This window comes from Heterodontus francisci, chromosome 26, assembly GCF_036365525.1.
Source record: "Heterodontus francisci isolate sHetFra1 chromosome 26, sHetFra1.hap1, whole genome shotgun sequence".
Taxonomy (NCBI): domain Eukaryota; kingdom Metazoa; phylum Chordata; class Chondrichthyes; order Heterodontiformes; family Heterodontidae; genus Heterodontus; species Heterodontus francisci.
In genome coordinates, this window is record NC_090396.1 from 28124343 (window position 1) to 28139686 (window position 15344).

The 15344-nt window shown below is 41.3% G+C and overlaps 1 protein-coding gene across 1 annotated transcript in view; it reads right to left on the bottom strand.

Moving 5' to 3' along the window:
* LOC137384499 (myosin-4-like) overlaps positions 1 to 15344 on the bottom strand; it is a 49450-nt gene that overhangs the window by 1638 nt on the left and 32468 nt on the right. The gene's annotated exons all lie outside the window — the stretch shown is intronic.

Consider the following 15344-nt stretch of genomic DNA (forward strand, 5'->3'; position numbering starts at 1 on the left):
GTCATAAATTTTACTGCCACTAAAAAATCCACCGGTTTGACGCTGTTACACAGCCACAAAGATGGTTATATAAAGCAGTGGATGATACTTGTGCTAACTTGTCTCTCTTAGTGATGTAGTGATGATGTCTGGTTTGAGTTAGCTTACAATTTATTGCTAATTTCAAATGAATACTAACTGTACAGATGGTGTGAGTGAATGAACGGCATAGTGGCAGTATACTGAACTTGCTTTTAACTGTACAAGGAGCTTAGTACATGGAACGTAAAAGAAAAAGAGGTCTGTAAGTTAGATTCAAGCCGCAAATTCAGACTAATAGATGAAGTATTGGTTGTAAGGCTGCAACACTGATCCTAAATAATAGCAGCATTACACCAGAGCCAATGTGACGATTTGTGGTGTTTTTACCTCGAACTATTGCATTTGTTTAATTGTGTACTCTGGAACATTCCTGTACCGATTATTGATTTGCAACACGTATTAAAATTTGTGGAAGTTCGGACAAAAAATACTTCCGACGTTCTACGAGATCTTGTTCCAGAGAAAATGTTTTCCCATTCAAATTTCTTTCTTTAAAGATGCCTCATTCCATAAAAATTGAAAATGGTTATGAAAATGTGAATTACAGTACTCAATGCTCTGGGTAAAAAGTTGTGTTCCTTTCCACGCCTTCAAAAACCCTACCAGAGACATAATTTGCGAAAGAGTTAAATAAGAATATAAAATATATATAAATATATGAATTCATAAGTACTTCATATATAAATATATGAAGACGGGATTCTGAAAGTTTTTAGACTTGCACATTGAAAACTGTCTGTATGCAGTTCATTAGGACCAACCACTAAGAAATTGAGGGGGATACTGGAATTGGATCATCCGTGATATTGCGGTAACACACTGTTTTGAAATGTTCTCAAAGGGCTGCGAAATGAAACCAAAAAGTTAGAACATCACCACCTGCAAGTTCTCCTCCAAGTCACACACCATCCTGACTTGGAAATATATCATCCTTCCTTCACTGTTGCTGGATCAAAAACCTGGAACTCCCTCCCTAACAGCACAGTGTATCTGGAACACACTGACTTGCAGTGGTTCAAGAAGGCAGCTCACCTTCTCAAGTCCAATTTGGGATGGGCAATAAATGCTGGCCTTACTAGCGACACTTACATCCCACGAACGAATAAAAAAATAGATTAAGACAAAAATTGCCGGCTAGAAGCTAACCATGTAAATTTAATGGTTACGGTACTGCCTGCTGCTATAGCGTCCCGATTTGTGTAACTTTTATAAGATCTAATTGGAGTCAATTTTGCTTCGCACAATGGAAATTCATGAACATGCCAAGTGAAACCCATCTAAATCAGTCCGGTAGACGACAGACAACTCGTTTTCCTGCGGTCTGCCTTCTGTTTTACTTTTATATTACTGTATTCGGGTTACTGTGGGTTGTGCGACATTATTTGTGTTCAGTCACGTGGGGTAGTTTATAACGAGTATATAACTACGTGGAGCTCTCGTAACTTTTCCAGTTGGATCGAAGCCTTGTTGGAGAGAGCTAGAGGTTTGCTGCTTACTCTGACTGCAACAGGAATCATTCCCAAATGTAATAAAATACATAAGCCACGTTTAAACAGAGTTTAATTTCGAGTAAATAACTGTTTGAGAAAAATAGAACAGGTCAGACTGGGAATTAAATGGCAATAACCTTTGGTGAGTAACTGCACACAGTATGATTGCAGTGAAGAAGTTTTCTAATGTATAGTCGATTAAAATGTAGTGCTCTTCAATAATGAGGCCGAAGTAAAGACTTTATGTGCAGTTATGTAATGAAACTAGTTCCCTTTCCCGACCTTTATGCGCCTTATTTAAACAATGGGAATGACAAGACTCGGAACTCCGCTCATGTGTAATAATTGTATGAGTAGCAGCCTAGACAAAGTTAACTTACTGTAGCAAAGTGGGGAGTCTGCCAGATTAAAACCTTAAAGTGTTGCCCTTGTCATTGTGATTGGGTCAAGTACAACAGTATGAAAGCTGGAAAGTCAATATAGGGGCTAGTTTTGAACTGAAGTCAAAGATCTAGTTGAAGAGCCACGTCGTTTTATTAATTGCTTTGTAGTTCCCGTTAACAGACTAGCCAGAAAACCCGGTTGTTTGACAATGCGAAGAAGCAGGATAGCGACTAAATACAGATAACTGAATGGTAGACCTGGATAATGTACGACTCAAGATTTCATATTTCAAAAGTAGAAAACGTTTTGGCACAGGCGGGGCAAAGTAATGCAGAACCTCCCAGAAAATTAAAAACAATAATTCTCCCACTAAATCAGAGCAAAATTAATCAAAAGTCCGAAAGTTTGAAGGCAGTATTACAATCCTAATGCTGTCTAGAATCGTTTTCCATTTCTGAGCAATATCAGCATTCTGGAGGTCCCCAATTGCCAGGGGTACTGTTGCTCCCAAGCCACCAATAACTTTGGAGCAAATTTTCTAATCCATTGTTTTGTATTTCCAACAATGAGGTTTACACTGCCATTTTCCTGTATCTTTCCCAAACATTCTCTCTGAAAGGCCAACGTTAAAACATAGAACAAAATACAGCACAGAAGGAGGCCATTCAGCCCATCGTGCCCGCGCCAGCCAAATAAGCAATCCACCCAAACTAAACCCACCTTCCAGCACCTGGTCCATAGCCCCGCAGGTTATAGCACCTTAGGTGAATGTCCAGGTACATTTAAAAAGAATTGAGGGTCTCTGTTTCCACCACCGATCCTGGCAGTGAATTCCAGACACCCACCATCCTTTGAGTGAGAAAGTTTCTCCTCATGTCCCTTCTAATCCTTCTACCAATCACTTATAAATCTGTGTCCCTGGTAACATGCCTCCCCGCCAGGGAAAACAGATCCTTTCTGTCTACTCTATCTAGGCCCTTCATAATTTTGTACACCTCAATCAAGTCACCCCTCAGCCTCCTCAATTCCAGGGAAAACAACCCCAATCTATCCAATCTTTCCTCATAGCTGCAACCCTCAAGCCCCAGCAACATTCTTGTAAATCTCCTTTGCATTCTCTCCTGAGCGATCATGTCCTTCCTGTAATGTGGTGACCAGAACTGCATGCAATACTCCAGCTGCAGCCTAACCAGCACTCTATAAAGCTCCAGCATCACATCCCTGCTTTTGTACTGTATACCTCGGTCAATACAGGAAAGCGATCTATATGTCTTCTTCAGCACTCTATCTACCCATTCTACCACCTTCAAGGACCTGTGGACATGCACTCCAAGGTCTCTCACTTCTTTTACACCTCTCAATATCCTCCTATTTATTGTATATTCCCTCGCTTTATTTGCCCTCCCCAAATGCATCACCACACACTTCTCAGGATTGAATTCCATTAGCCAATTTTCCGCCCACTCAACCAAACCATTGATATCATTCTGGAGTCCATGACTCTCCTCACTATTAACTACATGGCTATTTTTTGTGTCATCAGCAAATTTCCCAATCATGCCTCTCACATTTAAGTCAAAATCATTAATATATACCACAAACACTAAGGGACCCAACACTGAGCCCTCTGGAACACCACTGGAAACTGCTTTCCATTCACAAAAACATCCCTCGACTCCTACCCTTTATTTCCTGTCACTGAGCCAATTCTGGATCCAACCTGCTACCTTCCCCTGTATCCTATGGGCTTTCATTTTATTAACCAGTCTGCCATGCAGGTCCTTGTCAAATGGCTTACTAAAATCCATGTAAACCACATCCACTGCATTACCTTCATCAACCCTCCTTGTTACTTCCTCAAAAAACTCAATCAAGTTAGTAAGACATGACCTTCCCTTAACAAATCTATGCTGACTATCCCTGATTAATCCATGCCTTTCTATGTGACAGTTTATCCTGTCCCTCAGAATAGACTCTAACAATTTACCCACCACCGAGGTCAGACTGGCTGGTCTATAATTACCTGGTTTATCCCTCACACCCTTTTTAAACAATGGTACAACGTTCGCGGACCTCCAATCATCTGGTACCTCGCCTGTATCTAGTGAGGATTTGAAGATGATCCTTAGCACATCCGTTATTTCCTCCCTGGCTTCCTTTAACAACCTGGGACGCAAAACATCTGGTCCTGGCGATTTATCCAATTTCAGGGATGTCAGACCCTCTAGCACTTTCCCTCTCATTATGCTTATCTAATATTTCACACTCCTCTTTAACTTCAATGTATGCATCAACCCTCTCCTCTGTGAAGTCAGAGACAAAAAACTCATTAAGAACTCTGCCCACATAGAACATAGAACAGTACAGCACAGTACAGGCCCTTCGGCCCACGATGTTGTGCCGACCCTTTAACCTACTCTAAGATCAAACTAACTACCTACCCTTCATTCTACTATCATCCATGTACCTATCCAAGAGTCGCTTAAATGCCCCTAACGTATCTGCTTCTACTACCACCGCTGGCAGCGCATTCCACGCACCCACCACTCTCTGTGTAAAGAACCTACCTCTGACATCTCCCGGAAACCTTCCTCCAATCACCTTAAAATTATGCCCCCTGGTGATAGCCCTTTCCACCCTGGGAAAAAGTCTCTGACTATCCACTCTATCTATGCCTCTCATCATCTTGTACCCCTCTATCAAGTCACCGCTCATCCTTCTTCGCTCCAATGAGAAAATCCCTAGCTCCCTCATCTTCTGCATCCACGCATAAGTTCCCCTGTACATCTCTGATAGGCCCTACCCTTTCCTTAGTTATCCTCTTACTCTAAATGTACTGATAAAACATCTTCGGGTTTTCCTTGATTTTACCTGCCAATAATTTTTCATGTCCTCTCTTTGCTTTTCTAATTTCCTTTTTTACTTCACCCCTGCACTTTCTATACTCCGCTAAGCTTTTTAAAGTATAAAGATATTTGTGATCATTATAAGCTTGCTTTTTTTGCTTTAACTTACCTTGTAAGCTTCTAGATAACCAGGGAGCTGTAGATTTGGCAGTACCACTCTTTATCTTTGTTGGCAATGCCTACACCGTGTCTGTAGAATGCCTCCCACTGGTTTGCTACTGATTTTCCTTCAAGTAGCTGTATCCAGTCCACCTTCGCCAGGTCACCTCTCAGTTTCATAAAATTTGCCTTCCTCCAATTTAGAACCTTTGCTCCTGTTTTATCTTTGTCCTTTTCCATGATTATGCTAAAACTAACTGTACTATGGTCACTATCTCCAAAATGGTCACCCACTGTTACTTCATCCACTTGCCCAGCTTCATTACCAAAAATTAAATCTAGAATTGCACCCCCTCTCGTTGGGCTTGTTACGAACTGGCTAATAAAGTTCTCTTGAATGCAGTTCAAAAATTTTGTCTCCTCTGTGCCCTTCACACTGTTTGTATCCCTGTCGATATTGGGGTAGTTGAAATCCCCAACCATCACCGCCCTAAAGTTATTGCGCTCAGAAATTTGCTTACATATTTGTTCCTCTATCTCCCTCTCACTATTTGGGGGTCTATAGTACACTCCCAGTAATGTGGCTGCCCTCTTTTTATTTCTGAGCTCCACCCATATGGCCTTATTTGATGATTCATTTAGCATATCATCCCTCCTCAAAGCTGTTTTTGATACCTTGACTTAATAATGCTACACCCCCTCCCTTTTTTTATCTCCCTCTCTATCACGCCTGAATACTCTAAATCCAGGGATGTTGAGCTGCCATTCTTGCCCCTCCTTAAGCCAAGTTTACGTTCTAGCAACGATATCGTGTTGCCATGTGTCTATCTGTGATCTCAACTCATCTGCTTTATTTACTATACTCCTTGCATTTAAATAAATACCCTTTAACACTGCCAAATTCCTGTGTTGCACACTTTTTAACCTTTTCTGGTTCTGGTGCCTATCAGCAGCACTGACACCCAACATTCCCATGGTTGGATCTTGGAGTTTCTTTAAGCATCTATAAATTAGTGGCTGAGAGAGACTGTAGTTGAAGGCGCCAACTTTAATTGATATCCATATCTTGATAGCATGGGCTAGGGCACCCACACCCTTAAAAAAACTCTGTTTAACTTTGGAAAATGTTCAGAAACCCTGGGCATTTTGAATACAGCTGCACACTGGACTAAAATTATACTCCATGTGCTGCCAAGTCCAACCAACATTGATCTTATTTCACACTGCTGCATTCTGCGATCAGGTCAAGATCTACCTGAAATTATACTGTCACTTTTGCATTACTGTAAAGAAGAACCCAGTTCACAGAGATGCACAAATGTCAATAGAACGACACCCATGTTCCATATTCCAAATTCAGAAGCTTTCTTACCTAAAATACATAAAAAAAAGTCTTGGGCAGAAGTTTCTGCTAGGTTGTGCTGTATTTTTGCAATGCAAATCTCCTGAAATCAGCTAAACCTGCGCAAGAAATCGAGGAATTTGAAGCGCAAATTACATTCAGTGCAAATCGAGTATACATAATTTTCTGTGCTAATTTTTTAAAAATCCACAGAAATCCAGTCCCACCCACAAACTGGTCTTGCCCCGAGAGCTAATTAATCAACATTGCGATATTTCCTCTTATTGTACCCATTTGTGAGCCTTTGAGGAGGTTCTTAAAATTAAGCTGGGTTCTTAGGCATAAGGATACTAATAGGCATGCTGTAAAAGCTTTTAAATTTTTTTAACTGCCTAAGAAAGTGACTATAGCATATCAATGTAATTAATAAACAATTCTGTATAGTTCTATAAAATAATTTTAAAATCGGATAGGGACCAAACATTGATCAAAAATGCTTATTTTTGTATGATAAACCCATTTTCAGCTGTAGTAATTAAACTGCACCAGGTTACCATGCTAATGCCAAGTTTTTCCTTTGGGGCTTCCATAGCACTGGCACCGGAGGGTCTATGGAGCCCAATTTCACAGCTCATGTTTGTGACAACTGATATTTGTAATAAATTGTCATTTCCTACCTATTCTTGATTTTATTACACACAATTCTTGTACACCCCACAATTGGATTGCAGAACTTTTCATCAGCCAAGGATAGTGGCATACAGCCCTTTTTATTAGTGCTTTTTAAGACCTATAGGGTAAGGACAACTTTGAGTGAAACGGTTGGCACAAAACTCAAAAGCTGACACTGCAGTCCAGTACTGAGGAAGTGCTGCATTGTTGGAGGTGCTATCATTCAGATGAGACGTTAAACAGAGGCCCTGTCTGCCCTCTTGGGTGGATGTAAAAGGTCCCATGCCAATATTTTGAAGAAGAGCATAGGAGTTATCCTTGGTGTTCTGACATATTTATTCCTCAGTCAACATCACTAAAACAGATTATCTGATCATTATTACATTGATGTTTGTGGAAGCTTGCCCTGCGCAAATTGGCTGCCATGCTTCCTACATTACAACAGTTGCTACACTTCAAAAGTACTTAATTGGCTGTAAGGTTCTTTGGGACATCCTGTGATCATGAAAGGTACAATATAAATGCAAGTCTATTTCTTTCAGAGCTAACAACTAACCAGTCCTGCAGCCTTGAGTGAATTATAGGCCTGACCTATGAAGCCTACCTTCCTGTGACTCACGCTACTAAGTGCACATATTTATAGCAACAAATGAGACAAAGTGAGCCTTTGTAATTAGTAAAATCTATCAGATCTCCTGTTACATTGTTCACGGTGAGTTAGAGGATGTACTCTTTTATAATAAGAAGAACATTTATGCCATGTAGGGGATTAACATCAAGGTCACTGATTTACAGTGGCTGAATAAGTCAAATTCCATTTTTACCATTATGCAATTTTTACTGGTGTTTTGAGGATTGAATTCCATGACTCTGTCCATTATATTGTAAAAATAATACTCAAATGGCCTTTGTCTAAAAATGGTATATGCTTGCAGTATTTCAGAGATGGTGCAAAAAGCACTACATTCATCTTTGAATAGATCCCTTAGAAAGGTAAAAGAAAATCAGTGTTGCGAGAAATGAGCTCATGAAACCAGTGCCATCAGTCTGTTCCCCTCACCACACTGCCAGTGAGAAAAATTTCACATCCCCCAATTGTGCCAAACCTCATGATCATCTTCACAGTTCTGCCAAAGCCGAAGGCTTTCCCTGCAAAGATACAAGATGTTGCTAAATCCCAGGAGTTCCCTGCAGTATTATCAATCACAATAACCTCTAGCCCAGTTCTGACAAACCACAAGCCATTTCCTATAAAAGGGCAGGACCATCCCTAATGCTGCCGATGCATAGGACTGCTCGAACAGGAAGAATACCATTCCCCACACAACCCACCCAACCATCTGATATTGCTAAATATCTACTATTTCTAATTGTTACTTCATGCATACTATTTTGCTGTGCATGTTCAGATTTAAAAATGGTAAGCACTAAAAATTAAATGCATAGGTAAAACTGTGTACATATATGTTAAATAAGGAAGGTGAGAGAGGGAAACTAGGGAATTATAAACCAGTTAGCCTAACATCTGCTGTCAGGAAATTACTATAATTAAGGATAGGGTGAACACCTTGAAAATTTTCAGCTGATTAAAGAGAGCCAGCATGGATTTGTACAGGATAGGTCATGCCTGCCGAATCTGATTGAATATTTTGAAGAGGTGACTAAAGTAGTGGACAGGGAAATGTCTATGGATGTTATTTATATGAACTTCCAGAAGTCATTTGATAAAGTCCCTCATAAGAGACTGGTAGATAAAGTTGAAGCTCATGGAAATGAAAACAAATTATTGACCTGATTAGGAAATTGGCTGAACAGCAGGAGACAGAGAGTAGGGATAATGGGCAGGTACCGTAATTGGCAGCATGTGACCAGTGGTGTCTGGCAAGCATCTGTGTTGGGGCCTCAGTTATTCCCCGTATTTATTAATAACGTAGATGAGGGATAGAAAGGCACAAATCCAAACTGGTCAACAACACAGAGATGGCTGGCAGTCTGGATGGAAGCGGAACAGTACAAAGAGATATTGATGGATTAAGTGAATGAGCAAAACTGTGGGAAATGGATTTCAGTGTAGGCAAATATGAGGTCATCAACTGTGGACTGTAAAAAGATAGAACGGTATTTTCTAAATGGTGAAAAGCTAGAAAAAGTGGAGATCCATAGGTATTTGGGGATCCAGGTACATGTATCATTACAATGTCATGAACAGGTACAGAAAATAATCAAAAAAGCTAATGGAATGCTGGCCTATTTATCTAGAAGACTAGAATACAAGGGGTAGAAGTCATGCTTTAGATATACAAAACCCTAGATAGACCACAACTGAAGTATTGTGTGCAGTTTTAGGCACTACACCTTAGGAAGGATATATTGGTCTTGGAGGGAGTGCAGTGTGGATTGACCAGAATGATGGACTCCAAGGGTTAAATTATGAGGAGTGGTTACACAAACGAGGTTTATGTTGCCTGAAAATTAAAAAGCTAAGGGGTGATTTGATCAAAGTTTTCAAGATATTAAGAAGAACAGTATGGTAGAAAGAGAGAAACTATTTCCACTGGTTGGTGAGTCTCGGACTGGGGCGTGGTCTAAAAATCACAGCCCTACCTTTTAGGAGTTAGGAAACTCTGCTATGCACAAAAGTTGTAGAGGTTTAGAACTCTCTTCCACAAATGACAATTGATGCTAGGTAAATTGTTAAAGTTAAAATTGGAATTAATAGATTTTTATTAACCAAAGGTATTAAGGGATATAGGACAAAGGCAGGTATATGGAGTTAGGTCACAGATCAGCCATAATCTCATTGATTGGTGGAACAGGCTCGAGGGGCTAAATGGCCTGCACCTGTTCCTATGTTTTTATGTCACCTGTTCATGGTTTCCACAAGATAATGGGGAGAGTTCTGCAGAATATCAATCAAAATTCAGAAATACCATTTTAAAAATAGGGAATGTGACTTATTCGGTTACTGTATGGTAACTGACCTGATATCATTCCCTACATGCAGTAATATAATAACAGGAATAAGCCATTTAGCCCCTCAAGCATATTCCACCATTCTGTTAGATCATGGCTGATCTGAACTTCAACTCCATTTACTCGCCATTGTTCCATGTCTCTTGATGTTATGAATGCTGGACTTTGCAGCATGATTAAAAACTGAGATTTTTAACGCAATTTAAGATGGAGTCAGAGAAGTCAGGTGACCTCACACCAATTCTGCTTAAAGACAAGACAGGGGATCTTGCTTACCAGGACAACAAAGAACCCAGATCAAAAACCTTTTTGAAAAGTAGAGACTGCAGGGGTATAACACTTGAAGAGCAATGGGTTTCACCCTCCCAGACTTTCAGATCATAAACAAGGAATCAGTGACTATAGTCTACTCCTGCTCCTATTTTCTATGTTTCTATGATTCTGAGAATGTAAATGTGAATGGCAATTGCTAACACCTGGAAACATTGGAAAGCCTGGGTGGCTCTGTTGTAGCCAGACTTGTGGACTTTGCATATTGAAAAGACAATTGGCTATTGAATTTTGATTCCGGATAAATTCAACATATTTTCAGCAGGCAGGCAGGCTGTAAAGAAGACCAGTGGTGGCAGAGAATGCTGTGAGGAAGACTGGATGATGACCAGCAGTGGAACCTCAGAGAGGAGAGACAGAGAGAGGGAGAGAAAGTACCTGCTCTCAGAAGACTGATACAGCAAAAGGCTACAAAGTCCTGAACCTGTTTTGAAAGTTGAAGTTTGCAGAGAAGTAAAAGACCAGCAGGATCACCAGAGATTGACTTATTCCCGGACGTCCAGGTTGGAAGAGTTCAGAAGGAGTGAACAAAGAGGACATTGAGAAAATTCTGGGAGATCCAACCCATTGCAACTGGGAGTAGTTTGGTACTTTTAGCTGCAAAGATTTCACCATCAAGGAGGATTGTGTAACGTATAAATGTGGTGTGAGGTTTTCAAGTGTTTTAATAAGTAAAGAAAATATCTTCCTCTGTAATTTGGGGAATCAGCTATTTACAAAGTACTATTTAGTTAATGGGGATTTCTTTTAGTTTAGTCATTATAATAAGTCTTAAAATGTGAAATTTTGTTGTATAATTCTTTCATTTGGTCTGTGGAGTTCATATCTCGTGTTTTAATGTTAATGGTCTCACTGAGATTGTACCACTTGACAGCCTTACTTAAGAACAATCTGTCGATAACATAAGCAGAAAATGCTGCAAATATTCAGCAGGTCCATCAGCATCTGTGGAGAGAGAAACAGAGTTAAGCCCGATTTTAACCCTGTGCAAGTGAATGGGTTTTGAATGAGTTTGCATGCAGCAAGCAATTAGGAAGGCTAATGGTATGTTAGCCTTTATCGCAAGAAGATTTGAGTACGGGAGTAGTGAAGTCTTGCTTCAATTGTATAGAACCTTGGTTAGACTGCACTTGGAGTACTGTGTGCAATTTTTGTCCCCTTACTTTAGGAAGGATATTATTGCCATAGAGGGAGTGCAAAGAAGATTCACCAAACTTCCTGGGATGGTGGGACTGTCCTATGAAGAGACTGGGGAAACTGGGCCTGTATTCTCTAGAGTTTTGAAGAATGAGAGGTGATCTCATTGAAACCTACAAAATGCTTAAAGGGATAGACAGGATAGATGTAGCTCAGATGGTTCCCCTGGTTGGGGAGTTTAGAACCAGGGACATAATTTCAAAATAAGGAGGAAGCCACTTAGGACAGAGATGAGGAGAAATTTCTTCACTCAGAGGATTGTGAATGTATGGAATTCTATATCCCACAGGGCTGTGGGAGCTCAGTCATTGAGTATGTTTAAAGCAGAGATTGACAGATTTCTAAATACAAATGACATAAGGGGATATGAGGATGGTGTGGAAAAAGGCATTGAAGTGGATGATCAGCCATGATCATATTGAAGGCAGAGCAGACTCGATGAGCTGAATGGCCTACTCCCACGTTTTATTTATTTATTATTTAGAGATACAGCACAGAAACAGGCCCTTCGGCCCACCGAGTCTGTGCCAACCAACAACCACCCATTTATACTAACCCTGTAGTAATCCCATATTCCCTATCACCTACCTACACTAGGGGCAATTTACAATGGCCAATTTACCTATCAACCTGCAGGTCTTTGGCTGTGGGAGGAAACCAGAGCAGCCGGCGAAAACCCACGCGGTCACAGGGAGAACTTGCAAACTCCGCACAGGCAGTACCCAGAATTGAACCCGGGTGCCTGGAGCTGTGAGGCTGCAGTGCTAACCACTGCGCTGCCCCATTGCGTCACTGCGCCACCCCACTGCACCTATTCTTATTCCTATATATCCCTATAAAATCTTACCCAGTGTTTCAGATCGTTGCCCTTACATCGGAATTGGCAAAATCCAGAGATGAAACAGGTTTTAAGTAAGTACAAAGGCGGGGAAAAGCGGAAGGAAAGGAACGAAATAAAGGGAAGGTCTGTGATAGGATGGAAGGCAGAGATGATTAAATGCAAAAGGGATGATGAGGCACGGCAAAAGGGTGTGGTATTGGGATAAGAAAAGAGACAAAAGATGGGTCTAGATAAGCCGTAAATGACAACAGCAGAATCATTACCAGCACGTGGTGTCCAAAAAAATGGGAACCATGGTTATGATCTGAAATTGTTGATCACAGTGATGAGTTGGAAGCCTGTAAAGTGTCTAATCAGAAGGTGAGGTGCTGATCCTCCATTGAACTTCATTTGCATTGGCCCAGTATCCACAGCCTTTTGGGGAAGTGAGTTACAGATTTCTACTAACATGTATAAAAAATGCCTCCTGACTTCACACCCAAATGGCCAAGCTCTAATTTTAACATTATGTCCTGTTGTTGTGGATTCCCCATAAGAAGAAATAGTTTTTATGTGCCTACCCTATCAAATGCCTTTATCATTTTAAATCCTTTAAGCCCTAGTATCATTCTGGTTTAATCTGTGCTATACCCCTTACAAGGTCAGTTTATCCTTCCTGAGGTTTGGTTCCCAAAATTAAACATAATTCACTAGACAGGGTCTGACCAAGGAGTCTGTACAACTGAAGCATCATTTCCTTGCTTTTGTATTCTAACTCCTTTGAGATAAAGGCCAACATTCTACAAGCATTTTTGATTACTTTTTGTACCTATACACTATCTGTTAGGGATTTGCGTAGCTCAACACCTGAATCCCTTTTGTTCCTCCACAGTTCCTAGTCTTACCATTAAGAAAATATTCTGATTTGTCTTTCCCATGATGACCTCCCACTTCCCCACATTGAACTCCCATTTGCCATGGTTTTTTTCTAATTCACTTAGACTGTCCATAGCCTTCCCTTCTGCTTCCATTCTTACACCTTACTGTGTCTCCTAAATGAATATTCTTATAAAATCGGAATCTTCTGATTCACCAGGAGGCATATCATGGGAAATCAATATATATTTCTTCATCTACATCTTTAGTCTTTATTAATTATCAGTTTTAATGACAAAAATACACAGCAAGAGGGTATGTAAGATGTTGCAGTTGGAATTTATTATTTGATATATAGGTGTACGAGGCAGGAGATGGGGGGGGCTGGAATTTGTTTGTGTAGCACCGCTTTTAGTGGGGCTAGCAGACTAATGTCCATTCCCCAGGGCAGACAGTGCAACAGGCCATTACCTGTGCGGCCTGCTTGGGCTTCCTTATTGATATTGGCGAACACTGCGTGGGTCGCACAGGTAGCAGTTGGCAGCACTGTCTTGGGGAATCAACGTAATATGCATAGTGCTGCCTGAAGTGGCACTATGCGAACAAATTTTTCCCCCATAGTGTTTAGCAGCAGTGGACTTTTACATCCCTGGTAATAGTCCTATGTCTGGTGTGGTGTTGCCAGAATTTGACAGAGTGGGAGAATTCATTGGTTTGGCATCCCTGAGAAAGGTTAATCTGGGACTTGGTAGAGGTGGATGGAATCTAGGGTTTGGCTCAGTGATCAATATCTGGTTTCAGTCAGCAGTGAGGAGAAGGTATTGACATAACAGCGGTAGATGAAGGAATCCTAGGTTTGGTAACATTGACGCTAACTTTCTAAGAAACTGCACCAGACTGTTCAGGCTCGAGGATTCCTCTTTGAAGATTGCAGTGTGGAGCCCCCAAACTCTTAACGAATTCCTAAAGGAGGTTAATAGTCCCTTAATTGGAGGTGAGCGGCTACCCCATTCCCAGCCTTCAGCCCTCACATAAAAAATTGCGGACTGTCCTGGAGGTGTCGGGTTCTGGAGACGGTGGGTGGAACTTTACGCTTGCAGCGGGGGTCTCTATGTCGGTGGAGGAACCGACGCCGAGATCTCTGCGCCAGCTCTTGTACAGAAGGCCCGCCAAATTTAGCGCCAATCAGGCACTTAACTGGACAGTGCAGGCCTTCCATACGATTTAGGACCCTATTGCCAGAAGTCCCGGCCTTGAAGAGCTGCTGGCCAATTAGAGGCTGGCAGCTGCAGCGCCACCATGGAGGCAGTGGCTTCTGCTGTAGCTGCAACCACCAGACACAGAGTGGCGCTGGAACCAGGCTGAAGGTAGGTCAGGGCGGGAGGAGTCTCTTGGGAGGAGGAGTGAAGGAGGGGTCGGCAGCAAGGGCAGGGGTGTGGCCCAAGCTCCACAGCCAGGACAGGAAGCAGCCTGTGTGGTTTTTTTGTGCCGTGCTTCCCTTGCGCTGACTGGGCTGCCCGCCACATGGGTAATTGCGGCTGCAGTGGGAAGAGGCCCTTAATTAGGGGTTAATTACCCAGTTAAGGGTCTCAGTTGGCAGCGGGGCAGGAAGGCCATTCACAGGCCTTCCCACCCCTGACTAAATTTCAGGAGGCAGGATGGGTTGGGGTCTCCCTTTGCCACCATCCCACCCAATTTTATGCTCTCCCACCTCCAAACCTTCAACTACATTTGTATTTGTAATGATTTGAACTCCATTAGCTAATAGCATGTATTTCACAGTACTTAACTTTTGTCATGGGATTAATTATGCTAACATACATGTTGTTAAATAAATAATATTCTTCATAGATGCTGCCTGACCGGTTAAGTATTTTCAGCATTTTCTGTTGTTGAATAAAGTATTATTCAGAAAAATAAATTTTTTCTGATTTTTGTCTTTGATAATTCTGGTAAGGAATAATTAACTGATTTCACAGCATTGCACATGCTATTCTGTGGTGATTTGGACTGGGTAATGTCTGACAGTTCAAAAGTGAGCTAATCAAAGAAGTGTATAAACCTTAGGATGACGAGTAGATTCCAGTCCAGCTCCTATGTATGCATGTTAGGAAAAAGATTAGAAAAAATATTGATCCAGTGTTGAAGCGACCAAATTTAGTGGCCTGATGTGT